The sequence below is a fragment of the Panthera onca genome, chromosome B3 (genome assembly GCF_046562875.1).
Source record: "Panthera onca isolate mPanOnc1 chromosome B3, mPanOnc1 haplotype 2, whole genome shotgun sequence".
Taxonomy (NCBI): domain Eukaryota; kingdom Metazoa; phylum Chordata; class Mammalia; order Carnivora; family Felidae; genus Panthera; species Panthera onca.
The window spans coordinates 38,299,590-38,318,624 of NC_138344.1; the positions used below are offsets into that span (position 1 = coordinate 38,299,590).

The window sequence follows — 19,035 nt, forward strand, 5'->3', positions numbered from 1 at the left end:
CATGTACTTTAATCAATTTCTTAGCCATATCTGTTTCTAATATCATGTCACTGGTCCTTTTCTAAAGAATGTGTGTTTTTTTTTAAAAATGTGGTCTCTTCCCCCCCCTCAAAAAACTGCCTATAATCATCTTCAAAGTTATATGTTATTATTAATAAAATGGAAATTGTTGATACCCTTTGTTGACTCTCCTCTGTAGAGCACAATACTTTTAATTTTTTTTTTTTAACGTTTATTTATTTTTGAGACAGAGAGAGACAGAGCATGAGCAAGGGAGGGTCAGAGAGAGAGGGAGACACAGAATCGGAAGCAGGCTCCAGGCTCTGAGCTGTCAGTACAGAGCCCGACGCGGGGCTCGAACTCACGACCGTGAGATCATGACCTGAGCCGAAGTCCGACGCTCAACCGACCAAGCCACCCAGGCGCCCCAGAGCACAATACTTTTAACATGAGTATCATTTCTCTGCAGATACCTGGGAAGCTCTGAGAAAATCCTAACAGATGGAAGATATTCTCAGTTCTAATTTCTTTAGATAGGAATGGTTAACTATTTCAGCCCAAGTATTTTCATGGGTAGTGTCTTTTTAAATTCCATTTAGAATATCTTTCTTTAACAAGCCATTATGAGAAGATAAAACTCACCACATAACTTGGCTTTGTAATTCTTTTCAATATTTTGCCAATTGTAGATGCCGTAAACCATCAGCCTTCTGTCTCTTCAATCCAATTTAAAATATAAATCTGCCCAATTAAACATAGGAACTCCATCAAAACATTCTTCCCACAAGTCAAAAAAAAAAAAAAACTATAGAATTTCTACATTACATCTTGACCATCATTTGACCTCCCCTAAGCTAATTTATTCAGCGACTTCTTTGCTTTTGAGGGATCATGTAAATGTTTTCCAGTGTAAAATCACTGAAATTTGCTTACTGCCTTGTCTATAATACCTAAAATTTGATATAGGGTTTTATTTTTTAATTTTTGTTTAACATTTATTTATTTTTGAGAGACAGAGAGAGACAGAGCATGAGCAGGGGAGGGGGAGAGAGAGAGAGGGAGATACAGAATCTGAAGCAGCCTCCAGGCTCTGAGCTGTTTGTTAGCACAGAGCCCAGCACAGGGCTCCAACTCACGAACTGAAAGACCATGACCCGAGCCGAAGTTGGACACCCAACCGAGCCACCCAGGAGCCCTGATACAGGTTTTAGAAGTTAGTTTATCTTGGCACACTCGTGGAACACTGTGATTAAAGATTTTCAGTTTCTTTTGAACAAAATTGAGAGGACTCATTTACAAAATGTTCAATTCCATTATAAACACTTAAAGTGATTTATAAAGTATTTCTCCAAAGGCTCAAACATTTAAAAAATTCGACTGATGGCAGACAGCAAAAATAAAAACAAAAGCAAAAACAAAATACATCTTGCTATGCAGTGCTGTGCCCAAATCATATTGGAAGATGGAGGCAAAAGGAAAAATCAATAATACTGATCCTGTCTATTCAAAATTTTGATATTTTGTCCATGAGGATTTTCGAATTAATTTGTATTTTTAAAATATTATAGGGGCACCTGGGTGGCTCAGTTGGTTGAGCGTCCAACTTCAGCTCAGGTCATGATCTCACACTCCGTGAGTTCAAGCCCCACGTCGGGGTCTGTGAGGACAGCTTAGAGCCTGGAGCCTGCTTCCGATTCTGTGTCTCCCTTTCTCTCTGCCACTTCCCTGCTCATGCTCTGTCTCTCTCTGTCTCAAAAATAAATAATAAGAACACTAAAAAAATTTTTTTTAAAGAATAAAAATAAATAAAATAAAATATTATATTAAAATACTATTTATCTTGACTACTATATTTTTTGGTCCTTGAATTTTTCATGAGAGGTGGATGCCTTCTCTCCACCCCTACTCCTGGCCCTGCTGCCATATTGAACTGTGTTTTAAATTAAATATCATCTTTGCCACAAAAATATTGTAGTGTAATTACCCTTCATGTGTGCATGTTCATACAAATAAGTGAAATTTCTATTTCAATTGATATACCATGGCAGCCTATTCTATCCCTATTTTCAAATATGTGCACCACCACGGATTCCAAGTTCATTTCTGCTCCATGAATTTCCTAATTGGATATGAATATTGTTTTTGCCATGCTGCTGTGTTCTGCTGAAATATACGCTCACATTTGCAAGCACAAGTAACTCTATCTTCAGTGCTGAACTCTGTAAACAAATGTGCGAGAATATTTACAACGTCAGATGCTTCACCCTCGCCAGAATGAACTTACCAAAACTTGCTTTGATTGCATTATTGAAATAAACTGAATTTCTATATGAAGCACTTGGTGACCCTGATTTAAAACCGCTGAAGGAGTATGTTCGGTTGCAAGGAGGAGAGACCCTCTCAAACTAGCTCAACTTGGGGACGCTGCAATGGGGATGGTCCCACCGGGAAAGATTCTGGGCCCCTGACGGCATCAAGGAGTGGCTGTACCAGCACTGGGTTGCCTGCCTCCATGTTTCTTTGATTTAAAGGAAGGAAATGAAACTAATTTGTTTAAGTTGCTGTTTGGGGAATCTGCCAGAACATCACTCTCACTGAGCCAGCATCCAAATCTCTCCTTTCCCACTGAATCCAGTGCAGGCTGATTTGACAGAGCCACCAGGAAGCACATATACAGCTCAGAGTGATGACCCCTCTCCTGCCCCCAGACATGTGTTCTCTCAGCCAATAGCAAGAAGAAACAGCCCTTAGATACAGGACACAGTTCTAGGAATTACAAGACAGGAGGATTCACATCCCAACCCTGCTCTGAGAGGACAGGGAGGGAAGGGACATTATTAAGCATCTATCATGGGTAAGAGGCATCAGCTGTGATGCCTTATTTAATACCGTGTAAAGAACGTGTTTGTTCCTTTTTATCCATTAGGAAACAGGTTTCCTAATCCATTTAGAAACTAAATGAATTGCTGCCTTGGGCATTTGGGCAACTACAACAAAATATCACAGACTAAGTGGCTTATAAACAACAGAAATTTATTTCTCACAGTTCTGGAGGCTGGAAAGTCCCAGATCAAAGAACCGGCTGATTTGGGTTCTGGGGAGAGCCTGCTTCCTGGTTCAGATGGCCTTCTCGCCGTGTCCTCCCACGGTGGAAGGGGTGAGGAAGTTCTCTGGGTCTCTTTTATAAGGCACTATCCCCATTCATGAAGATTCTGCCCTTATGGCATCATCACCTCTCCAAAGCCCCACCTCCAAATACGATCACATTGGGGATTAGGCTTCAGCATACCTGGGAGGACGTTAACATTCAGTCTGCAGCAATTGCCCAGGGTCATATGGCTAGGAGGAGATGCTGCAGAGCTGGGAATGGAATCCAGCACCTGACCCGCTGTCCCTGCAGCACATGGCTCCCTTGCAGTCTGGGGACACCGTGCCTATCTTTAGGGAGAACTGCTCTTCCCCTCCTCCACCCCTGTGGATCCAACGGGGGCTGCCAATACAGGCCCCCAGGGGTTGATACAGAATCCAACTCGGGCCAATCAGCGCGGCTGTGAAGTGTAAGGCCAGGTCGACACATGGAGGAAGTCAGTCTTGAGTCAGAGAGAAAGGTGTTGACAGGCCCAGAGACAGAGAGAGAGCCTGGCAGGGTCTCCTCTACCCTGAAGTAGTGGCACCCTCCCTCGACCCATGGTTTGGTTGTGGGAACCGGTACGCTTTTTGACTGAGCTAGCTTGAGGTGGATTTCTACCACTTGGCTCCCGGTGGGAATGCAGTATGGTTCAATCACTTAGGAAAACTGTTCAGTCGTGTCCACGAAAGCTGAATACATGCGTACTCTGTGACCCAGGAATTCTACTCCTGGGCATATGCCCAACAGAAATGAGTGCCCGTCGACACCTAAACACTTGTGCTAGGGGGGTGTCTGGGTGGCTCAGTCGATCAAGCATCCGACTTCAGCTCAGGTCATGATCTCACAGTTTGTGAGTTCGGGCCCCACGTCGGGCTCTGTGTTGACAGCTCAGAGCCTGGAGCCTGCTTTGGATTCTGTGTCTCCCTCTCTCTCTGCCCCTCCCCGGCTCATACTCTGCCTCTCTCTGTGTCTCAAAAATAAATAAATGTCAAAAAAAAATTTAAACACTTGTGCTAGGGAGTGTTCATAGCAGGACTATTCGCAACAGCCCCAAACTGGAAACAACCCAAATATCAACAGGATGTTAGACAAATTGTAGTATATCCATATTATGGATGCTATACAGCAATGAGAATACACAGTCTATACAGATGCATACAACAGTATGATTCAATATTGCAGACACTAGACTGAGTGAAAGACTACATCCCCTTTCTGTGATATTTAAGAACAGGCAAAACTAACCAATGGTGATAGAAGTCAAAAGAATCGTGACCTCTGGGGGCAGGGGTGGTACTATCTGGGAAGAGGACACAGGAGACTTCCCAGGGTGCTGGAAATGTTCTAGGTATTGGATAGGGTAGTAGTTAAATTTGTAAAAATGTGACTGAGCTGTACATGTAAGATTGGAACGCATGGCACACTTCTTCATATGTATATTAACCCTCACTAAAAAAAAAAAAAAAAAAAAAAAGAAAAGAAAAGAAAAAGAGGTCAGCATGTTAACTTCTGAGGCCAGCCTTCATAGGGCCACATGTATGCAATGAATGGTTGCTCCAATGCCATTCTCCACAGTGTGAGCAGATGGGGGAGCTTTTGCAAAGCTTTTGCAAAGCTGGATGCTAAGTGTCTCAGGGCTCAATGAGTTGGAGATGCAAACTAGTTTACATTTCTAAAGCAAACAGAGGGGCACCTGGGTGGCTCAGTCATTTAAGCACCCGGACTTCAGCTCAGGTCATCATCTCACAGTCCATAAGTTCGAGGTCATGATCTCACGGTCCGTGAGTTCAGGCCCCGCATTGGGCTCTGTGCTGACAGCTCAGAGCCCAGAGTCTGCTTCAGATTCTGTGTCTCCCTCTCTTGCTGCCCCTCCCCACTCACACTCTGTCTGTCTCTCAAAAATGAATAAATGTTAAAAAAAATTTTAATAAAAAAAATAAAAATAAATAAAGCAAATAGAAAGTAGTAGTAGAGAGAGAGACAGAGGCAGAGACAGAGAGATAAAGCAGCAAGAGAAAGAAGATCCCTCTCAGTTTTGGTGCTTCCTTTGGAAATGACCGTCCTCCAAGGAAGGATTGTATTCTTGTTCTAACAGATCTGGACAGTGCTGAGCTTCAAGAACATTGGCAGGGGGTGAGAGGGGGAAAACAGATCCCGAGGACCCTGCTCCTATCTGGTTCAAGGGTCCTCATACTCCCCATATGTATTTCTGATCCAGGGCGCGATTTGCCCACTAAAACTGAAGTTACATTCAATTCTTGTCCTAGACATTCCTAAAGTAGCAGGGGGAACAGAAGGCCCAGACAGGGATGGAGAGGACAGGAAAGGAGGACACCATAAAATGTTTTTAGAGATTGCACCTTTGTCTAAGGTTAATTAAACAGTAACACGGAACCAGAGTTGTTGAACTTTTTCTTCTGTGTCAGACATTCAGCGCCCTCGATTTCATCTTAACCTGTAGGTTACCATTATTATTCCACTTTTACAAGCGAGCAGATTAAGGCTCAGAGAAGTTCAGTGATGTGCCCAGAGCCACACAGCGAAGACGTGACTTGCCCACATCCCTCCTTCCCTGCTCCTCCCACCACAGAGTCATTCTCCCCAGTGCAGTCAGAACGATCTTTTAAATACATGATTCCTTGGGGCGCCTGGGTGGCTCGGTTGGTTAGGCGTCCGACTTCGGCTCAGGTCATGATCTCACGGTCCGTGGGTTCGAGCCCCGCGTCGGGCTCTGTGCTGACAGCTCGGAGCCTGGAGCCTGTTTCGGATTCTGTGTCTCCCTCTCTCTGTGACCCTCCCCTGTTCATGCTCTGTCTCTCTCTGTCTCAAAAATAAATAAACGTTAAAAAAAAATTTAAATACATGATTCCAATCCTGCCTCCCCATTTCAAATGTTTCACTGTATTCCCCAAGCTATCACAGACAGACCTCATCCTCATTCTGGGACCTGGCCCCTAGCTCGCTCCCATCACTTGGCCACTTGCTTCTGCCACCTGATCCCCAAAGGTTTGAGCTTCCTCTTACCACAGTACTCTCGACCCGTGCTGCCCCCTCTGCCCAGAATGTCCTACCCGACCCCCTTCCCCTGGGAGGACTCCCTCCATCATTCCAGCCTCAGTCCAAGCACCATCTTCTCAGTGAAGCCTTTCTGGACTCTTACATTACCATCCTCTATCCACGCTCAGAGAATGCTGCCTACTTTCAACATCGCTTACCACAATCTGTGAGTATACGTTTGTGTGGCTATCAGTTAAATGTCTACCTCCCCCCACTAGAATGTAAGCTGCCTGGATCTGCTTGGCTCACCTGTATCCACAGAGCCTACTGGGGTGCCTAGCACCTTGAGGGTTCTCCAAAATTTGGTGAGTGGCTGGCTGGCTGATGGATGGGTGATGGATGGGGCAGAGAAAGTGTTCCAGCCCAAGTCCATCTGACCACAGGACCCTGCTCTTTCTACTCCGTTTCACCAAGTCTGTGGTCCTAGGACCTCTATGAACACCAAGTAAAATCAACATGGCTAAAGCTACAGCACATCTCAAAAACCTCTGATCACCAGTCCAGAGAAAGGAAATAACCTTTCAACGTCTTGCAACAGAGTGGCCCAGGAACCCCGGCCTCCTCATTATTAAAAAGAATAAAAGTGGTGTTCCGATTTCTCAGGAATGATTTGTGAATGTGGTATTTTGAGTCTGCATGTTTAAAACTATTCTATGGTCTTCATGTTTGTCTGGATCTAAAAATCCTTGGTTCATACTTTTTCTCCTGGGGTTTCTTGAAAACGTCCCATTGTCGTCCTTCTTCATGTATTCCTATTAAGAAGTCTGATGCCAAATTAATTTCCTTTCCATTGTAAGGAATTGGTCTTTGTAAATTTAAGGCCCAGAGGATTTGTTTCTTTACCCCTAGGTCTAATATCTTGGAGCAGACTGTTTCAGGTCTATTTCCCCATGTACAGAGTAAGCTCTTTGAACACACGAACTCAGATCTTATTTCATTTCCAGAAAATGTTATTGTTAGGAGCACCTGGGTGGCTCAGTCAATTAAGCATCTGACTTCAGCTCAGGTAACGATCTCACAGTTCGTGGGTTCGAGCCCCACAGTGGGTTTGAGCCCTGCGTTGGGCTCTTTGCTGACAGCTGAGCCTGGAGTCTGTTTCAGATTCTGTGTCTCCCTCTCTCTCTGCCCCTCCCCTACTTGCTCTCTGTGTCTCTGTCTTTCTCAAAAATAAATAAACATTAAAAAAAATTTTTTAATATATTAAAATAAAAAAAGAAAGTGTTATTGTATTATAGTTTTAAATTTTTGTTCTGTTTGTCTTTTTTTCTTTCTTTCTTTCTTCAGGGACTCTAATTATATAAATGTTGACACTTCTCTACCTGCCTTCTCTAGCCAACAGTTTTTCTTTGGTATTATTAAATCTCATTATTTCATGTTGGCATTCTTAGCTATTTTCATTCCTCTCCTATTATATATTCAATCAAATCTATTCTCCCTTGGGCACCTTGTAATTTTTGTCAGTTCTGAGATTATTTTCCTTTCTATTTCTTTCCTGAATTTAGTAAACACTCATGTTGCATCTATCATTTCTGCTTTGTCCATTTCCTTTCTGAGCTTTCAAATTTGTGATGTGAGGTGGGTTTTTCCCTCATATCTGCAAATATTTGTTTAAGGATATCTAATTCAAGTCAGGGTGTTCTGTAACAGTTTTGCTCTCCATCATTGGTTTTGGAAAGAGAATTTTATCAGCTGAAAATATTTTGATTCTCATTTTTTTGTTCTGTAGTAGGTTTGTGTAGATGTTGGCTTCTACTTTCTATTTTTTTTTTAAATTTTTTAAATGTTTATTTACTTTTGAGAGCTAGAAGGAGAGAGAGGCAGAGACACAGAATCCAAAGCAGGCTCCAGGCTCTGAGCTGTCAGCAGAGAGCCCGACACAGGGCCTGAACTCATGAGCCATGAGATCATGACCTGAGCTGAAGCCTGATGCTCAACCAACCGAGCCATCCAGGAACCCCTATTTTCTGTCTATTTTTAATATGATGTTTTTCTCCACCAGGACTTACAGGTGGTCCTATGTAGACAAGGGTAAACACTTGAGAGGCTCTCTAAGTTTCTTAGTTCCAGAGTGTTGCCTTATGTTAGTACATTAAAGTGAAGTGGTTTGGGTAGGTTTCCTTTGTTTCTTTGGACCCTAATTTCTACCACTCGCTCCTTATTTTACTTCACCATCAACCATTTGGAAGATTCCTCTCCCTTCAAGCCATCTCTTTCCCACAAAAATGACTCTTCATAAGACTTCCACCTTTGGTCTCATACTCTGAAGCCCCTTTATTCAATTCCTCAGTAAACAGCACTCTGATTCTTCAGTACTTCCCCACTCAGGGTGAGACTCTTACTTTTGGGGGGTGGTTTTATCTAAGCTCTACCACCATCAGAACTTGATGCAATCTCCTCTTTTTCTTGGGGGTCTCCACTCAACTCTGCCCTAGCAAAGCCTCTGGAGCTGGCTCTGTTGGTTTCAAATGTTTCTTCTGCACTGATCGATATGATATGTCTTTCTTCTTTGGACTATTAATAGAGTGGATGACATTGACTTATCTTCAATATCTTGCATTCCTGAGACCCAGTTACTTTTTATATATTGCTGGATTCAATTTATTAATATTTGTCATGGACTTTTGTATTTATGTTCATGAGAGATACTGATCTTTTCCTAAATCTGTCTGGTTTGGGCATCAGGATAAAATTAGACTCATTACAATGAATTAGGAAGTATTCCCTTCTATTTCCTGGAAGAGATTTATATGTCAAAAGATTGGTTTCATTTCTTCTTTAGACATTTGGTAGAATTTGCCAGCGAAATCTTTTGATTTTTATTTTTCATTTTATTTTTCAAATGGCTTTTAACTATAAATTCAATTTATTTAATAAATATATGACTGTTTGAGTTATTTATTTCTTCTTGGATGAGTGTTTAGTGGTTTGTGGCCTTCAAGGATGTAGTTCATTTTATCTAAATTGTCCATTTATTTTGTAAAGTTGTTTATATTATTATTCCCTTATTAGTCTTGTAATGTGTATGAAGTCTGTTGTGATAATTCCGTTCTCATTCCTGTTATTGGTAATATGTATCTTCTTTTTTTCTTAGTCAACCTAGAAATTTACCAATTCATTTTTTCAAGGAAACAGCTTTTTGTTTCACTGATTTTTCTCTATTGTTTTCTTATTTTAATTTCATTGAATTTTGCTTTTGTCTTTATTATTTCCATCCTTCTGCTTGCTTTTGGTTTATATTTCTCTTCTTTTTCTAGTTTCTTAAGGTGAAAGCTTAGATTGTTGATTTGAGATCTTTCCTCTTTTCTAATATAACCATTTAACACTATCAATTTCCTTGTAAGCATTGTTGAAGCTGCATCTCACAATTTTGGTATTTTTTTTTATTCAGTTCAGAATATTTTCTAATTTCCATAACACTTTCTTTTTGACCCATGAATTACTTAAAAGTGTATTTTTTTAAAATTTAAAGTGTTTAGAGATTTTCCAGTTTTTGCTCTGCTATAAATTTCTAGTTTGATCTCATTGTGATCAAATAGCACACTTTGTATGATTTCAATTATTTTTAAATTGTTAAGACTTTTTTTATGACTCAAAATGAGGTCTTCATTGTAGGTTCAATGTAGGTTCTTTGCACACTTGGAAAGAATTTATTTTCTACCGGTTTTTGATTGAATGTTCTATAACCATCAGTTAGTTCCAGTTGGCTTATGGCTCGGCTCTCGTATGTGCTATTTACCTGTTCTATTAATTACTGAGCAAGGAATAGTGAACTCCTCAACTATAACTGTGGAGTTTTCCATTTCTTTGAGTTTAATCAGATTTTGCTTCATGCATTTTGAAGTCCTGTTATTAGATGCATACACACTTAGGATTATTATGTCTTCTTGTTGAACTGGCCCTTTTATTGTTATGTAATGTATCCCTTTATCCCTAGTAATTTTCTTTGCTCTGAAGTCTACTTTGTCTGATATTAATATAGCTACTCCAGCTTTCTTTTGATTGGTGTTTGCAAGATGTATCTTAATCTTCTTTGAATTGCCTTACTGAGATATAATTCATATGTCATAAATTCACCTATTTGAAGAGTACTGTTCAATGGTTTTTTGGATATATGTCTTAGTCTTTTAACCTATCTATATCATTTTATCAACATAATTATAGGAAGCATATGGTTGTACCTTGTTTTTATTAATCCATTTTGGCCATTTCTGTCTTTTAATTGGTATGTTTAGTCCATTTAGATTTAATGTGATTATTGATATGTTTGAATTCAGGGCTGTCATTTTATTATTTATTTTCTGTTTGCTCTGTTTTTTGTTCCTCTGTTTCCCCTTTTCTTCTTTCTTTGCGTCATTTAAACATTTTCAATTTTTTTAATGTTTATTTTTGAGAACAAGAGAGAGACAGAGTGTGAGAGGGGGAGGGGCAGAGAGAGAGGGAGACGCAGAATCTGAAGAATGCTCCAGGCTCTGAGCTATCAACACAGAACCTGATATGGAGCTTGAACTCACAAACCATTAGATCGTGACCTGAGCTGAATTCGGACACTTAACTGACTGAGTGACCAAGGTGCCCCTGAACATTTTTTAATATTCCATTTTAATTTATCATATTGTATGTTTTACTATATCTCCTTGGTAATTTTCTTGTGATTGCAACTTACATACTTAATTTTTCTCTTAATTTGTCTACTGTGAACAGATACTTTACTATCCTAAATAGAATGTAGAAATTTTACCATAAGTCACCTTAGCCTCCTTTCTTTATACGATAGCTGTCTTATATATTAGACCTACATTGAAAATGTCATCCTAGAAGAGTCCTAATTCTTGCTTTCAACTGTCAATCATATTTTAGAGAACTCAAGAGAAGGTTAACAGTCATTTACCCAGATAGTTACCATTTCTGTTGTTTGTCCCTCATTCCTGATGTCCTAAGTTTCCCTGTGGTATCATCTTTCTTTCATCTGAAGAATTTCTTTTAGTATTTATTTTACAACGGGTGTGCTGACAACAAAGTCTCTTAGGTTTTTTTCATCTGAGGATATTTTTATTTCACCTTTATTCCTAAGGATAATTTCACTGGATACAGAACTCTGCATTGGTAGTTCTTTTCTTTCAGCACTTCCAAAATGTTTCATTTCCTTTTAGCCTCTATGGTTTCTGGTGAGATATCAACAGTCATTCAAATATATGTTCTCCTATAGATGATGCACTTTTTTCTCCGACTACTTTCCAGATTTTCTTCTTTATTTTTAATTTAAAAACCATTTGATTATCACATACCTGGGAGGTGATGTTTTTGAGTTGATCCTGTGTGAGGTTTGCTGAGTTTCTTGAATTTACAAATGTGGGAAGTTTGCAACCATTATTTTTGTATTATTATTTCCTGAATTGCACTCTTTCTCCACTCCTTCAAGGACTCTGATGACATGAATGTTTGACATTTTAGTATTGTTCCACAGGTTCCTGATATTCTGTTCAATTTCTTTCAATTTTTTCTCTCCATTGTTAAGTCTGAACAATTTCTATTGATCTATCTTCAGGTTCATGGACTCTTTCCTCTGTCATCTCCATTCTGCTACTGAGTCCATCCAGTTATTGTTAAATGTTGGTTATTATATTTTCCAGTTCTATATTTTCCATTCAGTTCTTCTTCATATCTTCTTTTTTTGTTGTTGAAACGTCCTATTTTTTCATTCATTTCAAAAGTGTTCACACTCACTTCTTATAGTTACAGTAGTAGCTTTAAAGTCTTGTTCTGATAATTTCAATTTTTATGTTTTCTCAGGGGTTGACAACTACTGATCGTCTTTTTTGCTGTAAGTTGAGATTTTTCCAATTCTTCATATCCCAAGGCATTTTTGATCGTATCCTGGACATTTTGAACATCATGTTATGCAACTCTTGGTCTTGTTTACATATTAAGAAGAATGTTGATTTTAAAAACAAATTAGCAGACAGTTGACTGAGGCGAGGTTCAACCACAAGCTTCAACCCACTATTTATAGGCTCTGGTTCTAAGATCAGTTCAATTTTCAAAGCCTTTTGTAGTTCTGTTCAAATGTGTCCTACATATGCAACACCAGTCTGAGAACTGGGTGGTGGTCTGCCCCCTAGTTCAGTTCTCAAAACCTCTCAGATTCTCTTTAGGATGAGATTGATGCATGCACAGTTTGGGAGTGATCCCAGAAGTTTACATACGAAGTTATACAATCACTCTCTGGTGCTCACTCCTCTCCACACGCACCCCAACACTTTTTGGCTGTCTGCGGCCTCCCTAGCCCGTCCCCCGGCCAGATATCTGCCATTTCGTGGCTCTGCTATGCCCTTCTTATGACTGCATCTGTGTCTGACACTACGCAGGGGAAGGACACAAAGAGAAAAACAGCAAGAATTTGCTCAAGCTCTTCTGTTCACAGGTCTTCTAACAGAGAGAAGGTTGTCTTTCCCTTGGGATTTTAGGTTCCTACATACAGATGCTGTCCTCACCACTGCCACTGCCACCACTGCAAGACTGCCCGGGGGCTGGCATGAGTGAGGATGGAAAAAAGAAAAAATAAACAGAAAAGCTTCCTTCTCCCTGATCCTTAGGAGGCCTTTTTCTACTCTTCAGGCCAGAAAGAAAACTCTATTTGCTCTCTTGAAGCTCCTTCTGCCTGTACATGGTGCACCCTTCCAGATTTCAGGCTGCCTTTGAGTCCAGGTCAGCCAATACTGGAGGGAAAAAATGAGAAACTCAACCCAATTCGGTTGTACTTCAAATTCTTGTTTCCCTCTCTAATCTATTGGCTACAATTTACTTTCCAATGGTCCACACACTCTGTCCAGGGAGAATAACTGCATTCAGTAGGAGACAAAGTAGATGGTGTTCACTCCATCTTTCCTGGAACGAATCTTTCATCCACTCGGCTTCAATTTCAATTATATTTGTCACTTCTAGAAATTCTCTGTGGTTCTTCTTCAGATTCATCTAGTCAGTTTTGATTCTCTCTCTCTCTAATTCTTTTGTCATACATGCAATCACTTCTTTATTTTAGGCAAGCCACACATAATTATTTCATATTCTATAACAGATAATTTCAATATCTTCAGTCAGCGTTGCCGTCGGTCTGATTCAGCAATGTTGTTTTCTGCTGACTCTCATTTCATGTAGCTTATTTCCTCTTCTGTTTAATGATTTTTTTTTTCCAGTATGACCTCCTGTTCCTTGGAAGTTTATCTGTGAGAAGTCCTTGAAGCCTAGATTTAAACTGTGTTTCTCCAGGGAGTATTTGCAATTGCTTCATCAGGCATCTGGGGAATACTTCAAATTGCATATTTACTTAGTTTTGTTATTTGCTTTTTTTGTTTTGGGGGGTTTTGTTTTTGTTTTTGTTTTTGTTTTGTGTGTGTTTTATTTTGTTTTGTTTTGTTTTGTTTTGTTTGGAGAAGGGGAGTGCAGGGAGCACTAGGCAGTATAAATTCTGGTGCCACACCCATTCGAAACTGGGCTTATCCTAGAGATTCTCAGGAAAGAACCTTCTTTCTTCCACTCCAACTCCAGTGAGGACAGAGGCAGACAAGTCTCTGTGGACACTCTTCCCCCCTAGTTTAATAGCCCTCTGGGATCCTAGCTTTATGTAGAGGACTTCTGACCTATTCTCATCTAATTCCCGGGAATTATCCTCTGTGCCATGAGCTATTAAACTCAGACTCTGGGTCACCAGGGATAGGCAGATATCCTGTAGGCAAACACTAGCTCCAAAATGCACTTACCCCATCAGAATCAAGATTTCTTAATGCTCCTAAACACTGACATTTCCCTTATTTTATGTTATCTAAGCTATGTTTTTAAAACTATATTTTAAAAAATGTATCCAGGGGCACCTGGGCAGCTCAGTCAGTTAAGCGTCCAACTCTTGATTGCAGCTCAGGTCATGATCTCATGGTTCACGGGGTTGAGCCCTGTGTCAGGCTCTATGCTGACAACAGGTGCCTGCTTGGGATTCTCTCTCTCCCTCTCTTTCTGTCCCTGCCCCGTACTCTCTCGCTCTCTCTCTAAAAAAAAAAAAAAAAAAACTTTAAAAAATAAAAATAAATACAAATTAAAAATGTATCCAGCATAAAATTTGTCCCAGGGGATATTTCTCTACATATATACTAGAAATGGCAACTTTGGTTTCTGATAGAAGTCCAGATCATAGTTATTCTGATAGCTAATGAACTTAGTTTTATTTCTTCCACCTAATTTCACATTTATTACTGATTATATTTTCCTCCCTCTTTCTTCTTCCCCTTTTCTGGATTGGCCAAATTTCTCTTTATTCCTTATTTCACCACCACCACTAAGTCACATGCCTGTTTGGAAATTCCACCCTGCTTTTCAAGTTTGCTGTTGGTTTTGCCTGTTCACTTCTCGTATCCTTTTAGAAGATTTTTAGACTACCTTTCTTCTCTGTGCTCCAAAATATCCTTTCCCCTCCATGGATTTTCTGATAATTTAGATCACCACTATCCCAAAGAACTTTCTGCAGTGGTGGAAATGTTCTATATCTGCCCTGTCTGATTCAGTAGCCACTAGACATGTGTGGCCATTGAGTGCTTGAAAAATGGCAAGCGCAACTGAGGAACTGATTATTTGGTTTTATATAATTTTAATTAATTTAAATGTAAGGAGCCACATGTAACTCATGACTACCATACTGGATAGTGCAAACTTCAATACTTCATTTTTGACTCTTAACAGGTTTTCCTTTACCACATGGCCTTTGTTTCGAGAATCCCTACTTAAAACGTCATTATTCATTCTGATTTAACTAACATACCCATTCCTTCCTACTGTTTCCTATACACTCTTTCATCCCCTATCTTTTTTCTTTTTCATCCCCTATTTTAAGATCTCTCTTTTAACCCACATTCCATCGGTTTGAGTATCTCCTTGAGTATTTTGTTCAGTCCTTATGTGCCCCTAAAATGCCCTGACAGAATTAATGGTATCTTAACTAGAATGAAGACTCTTGGGTCATAAACCTTTTTCCCTAACAGAGTGTGGATATTTTGTTGTCCAGTATTGCAGATCTAAAGATTAACGTTAGCTTAATTCTCTTTGAAAGCCACCTCATCTCACCTCTATGAACCTGTACAATGTCCCCTTTCTCTTTCAGTGGCAGGTAGTAATCTCGGAGCTGAAGCATACGAGAAATAGAACTTTCCTTATCTAACTGAATTGCATTTATATTTTGAGCCATCATTTCACTTGGATGGAGGACACCTAATCTTAGTGAAGGCTCCATCTCAGTTCTTGGGTAGGGATGGGAATTATGTAGTATTGAGGTGGGGGAGGAAGAACACCAGGAGGCCCCAGCTCTTGGTCATCTGCCTTGCTCTTCTCCCCCAGGATGTCTAAACATCAGACACTGGTGCCCACTGACTATGCACGGCCTTCTTCTGGGCTCCCTTGCAGCCTCTCTAGGTCCTCCTGTCCTCTGTGCCTTGTCTGTGCCACACTCTTGGGCACATCAGAAACACACTCCTGAGTCCACCCCGCTGCAGGCTATGGGAATCCCTCTTGGGCACCCAGGAGCCTTCTGCTGCTCCTGGCACTTCTGAGAGGCCACATCAGGCCCCTCTGCCTGGATGTGCCCACCGGGCGACTTCCATTTCCACTCCAATGTTGTGGTGCAAGGAAGTCCAGGCTCCTCCCACCTCCTTAGCTGCACCAGGGGCCCAAGGCCTCGCCTACTTAGATCCTCATACCCAACTAGGGGGTCCATCCTCTTCTCTCACCTCCCCTATGAGTCTTCTCCCTCCCCAGCTCATGGAATCTTTCTTTAGTTTGGAGGGGCTGGGGGTAGAGGCACATAGGGAGTGAGTAGCAAAGACTCACTCTTTGAAATGAATTGAAATGAATGAATTGAAATGAAATGAATTGAAATCCAGGTGTCCAGACATCTAAGACAGGCTCCTCCCAAGCCTGCAGTGAGTGTTCACACAGTAGAATGCATCCTGCCCTGTACAGAAATGCCCTGGGAGCCCCTCAGAGCAGAGACTTACCTGCTAGGTGGGGAATACTCGATAAAAGCTGGATGAGGTTGAGACCACCCAGGCAGGAGGTCTGCAGCGCATTCCCACTCTTTGTACACGGTTGAGTCCCCGCTGTGCTCCAGATACTGATCACTCCTTGGCCCACTAGCCAGGGTGCTCTGAGAGATGGGGCTGGGGAAGAGGTGAAGGACAGGAGATGAATGAGTGTGCCCCCAGCATACCACATAGCAAGGCCACCTCACAATGATGTGATGTCAGACGTCACGCTCAGTGCTTTTTTCCATGCATTCTCATATTGAATCCTCACATCACCTTTTAGAGAACAGAAGAGAAATTCTTCTTCCTTCCCATTTTATAGATGGGGAGATTGGGGCTTCAAGAGATTGAGTAACTTGCCCAAGGTCATACAGCAAGGAACGAAAAGCTGGATTCAAAATCAGCTCAAAAGCTGAGCCCCAAACCTGCACAACATACGGCCCCTTCCGCACCTGTTGGTGGTGATGAGACCCAGTTGGCAGATACGGGAAAAGCCCCAAGGAGGAAAGGAACTGGCTCGAGTTAGTGTAAGAGCCACACCCAAACCCAGCACTAGAGCCTGGGCTGTGTAACTGCAACACCGCCACTTACCAGAGGCTTCTAGGCTAATGGAAAGACATCCCTCCGTTGCTGTCCTGGGGTGGTGGCCACCGGGTAGGCGTAGTGCCTGTCCTGGCCAGCAGAGGTCAGCCTTTCAGGGTCGGCAACAGCAGGGCACGCCCGCCAAGACACTCCTTGGGTGCAGGCAGTGTGCACGCCCCAGCACTGGGGCAAAACCATAGTCCAGCTCCTGACGTTGTGGAGCTAGTGGGTGTGCCACGCTGAGAGGACACGGCCAGCCAGAGTGCCACCTACACCTTGCACTTCCTCACTCGACCCGGGAGTAACGCTGCCCAAAGGTCAGCACCTTTACTTCAGAGAGCATGCGCAAAGCCCTGCTCAGGGAACAGCCGCAAGTGGCTCCACCCTCTGGTCTTCGTTGATTGGACCAGAGCTGGACACGTGACACACGCCGGGCCAATCAGCCTTTCTCCTGAGTTTCCAGAAGCACAAAGTCTAGCTCCCGGGAGCCGTAGGCGCTGGTGGCGGTCGCCCGGGCCAGGCTGGTGAAAGGGGGCTGGCTGGCCTGTGGGGACCGTGAGGACACACCTCTCAGCTCTCTGGGGAACAGAGCTAACCAACGGCTTCAGCAGCTGCACTCTAGGCCTTAAAAACCAGCAAGTCCACCTGCCTCACGTTACACGTGGGGAAACCGAGGCTCAGAGTGGGTGACACGGTCAAGGTGAAGGAGGAGGGGGAAGTGGCCACCTCCACAGTTGGATGTGAACCGGGAAGCCAACAGAATTACGACTAAGAAAGAGGCGTGCGCGCACACAAACCTTCCTCCGCACACACGGCATGCACACCAACACTAGAGAAGGTTCCCGTCACCCTCGCCCGCGATGCCCGCCTCTCCACTGCAGGCTCGCAGCCCAGTCGTGCGTCTGCGGAGGCGGCGCTCCCCACAAGGCGGTGACTGAGCAGGCAGGGCCACAAAGGAGACCCTGTCCTGGGAGGGACAGAGCCCCGCTGCCAGGCACGCTGGCTGGAGGATTCCCCGTTGGCCTTGCCAACTTTCTTACAAGTGCCCTACAGTCAAAAACACTTCCTTTCAGCCTGCCTCGCTCCTTCCCTACCTCCTCCCCCCATCCCCCCACCCTGGATGATCAGCATTGAGCCCGCTCTCTCAGCCTCCCCAGCACCCTGCCCTTCCCCTCACTGATATGTCCTCTAATAAACCTCTTGCACATCTAATCCTGCCTTGGCATCCGCTTCTCAGAGAATTTGGATTAATTCCAGGTCCTTTACCCTGCAGTCACGCTGTGGCTCCTGAAGTTATGAGACATTCATGAGCCACACACCGACTGAGACCGTGGCCCAGCAGGTGCCTGCCCGTCCTCACCATGCCCGGGACCCATTACCCCCTAACACCCAGACTCGGAGCATTCACCCCTCCTGGGATGCAGGCATCACCTCCCCCCTTCAGCGCCTGAAGCCTGTCCTCTCTCAGATAATCCCAGTTCTGAGACTCTTCCCTCACGCAGAGGTGAATGTGTAAGCCTGAGGCAGACTGGAAGGCTAGCAGAAAGAGATAGTTATGTATTAGTTTATGGCTATGTTTTATTATCCAGAAGTTTATCAAGTACCTACTATGTGCAAGGCACAGTGACAACAGAATGGTCCAGAAACTGCACAGGATTTGGAGACACTTGGAAAGCAGGGTCTGAATTTGAGCATTCCCACTCAAAGCTGTGTGACCTTGAATGAGTTACTTAGCATCTCTGGTTCCTTGTTTCTACATCTATAAGTGGGTTGTGCGAGAGTTTCGTGTTACAGAGCACAAAAAACTGACAATAGCAGACTTCTACACATAGCCTATTACTTCTGTCTTTGAAGGAAAGAGCCAGGCCAGTGGGGTCTAACCCTCAATATGGGGCATGCAGAAACCAGCCTCCCATACACAGCTCAGCAGCTGGAGCCTGTGTGCTGGGTAGACATGTGCCTTCTGAAGGTCAGGACCCAACAAGAGTCTGACTTAAGGCTCACGTCTTTCTCTCCTACCACCAGACCTCCTTCCACAAGAGCAGACCCATTGGCTAAGGCCGAGGGCACAAGGGAGGTGGACTCCTTGTGGGAGTCGGGGCACTGCAGAGGACAGCCTGGCTGCCAGCGGGGAGGGCTCAGTGTTGGAAGCAGACATGGAGCCAGTCCTCAGGGAAGGGCTAGAGAGCTGGACATCTTTGACCT

General features: G+C 42.8%; 1 long non-coding RNA gene across 1 annotated transcript in view; it reads right to left on the reverse strand.

Annotated features, from left to right (window-relative positions):
• LOC132668966 (uncharacterized) overlaps positions 1–17,209 on the reverse strand; it is a 35,769-nt gene extending 18,560 nt beyond the window's left edge. The window contains exons 1-3 of the long non-coding RNA XR_013555921.2: positions 16,840–17,209; positions 16,222–16,383; positions 643–741 (exon numbers count right to left, since the gene is read on the reverse strand). This is a non-coding gene — a long non-coding RNA (uncharacterized LOC132668966). The remainder of the gene's footprint in view (positions 1–642; positions 742–16,221; positions 16,384–16,839) is intronic.
• Between the last annotated feature and the right edge of the window lie 1,826 nt (positions 17,210–19,035).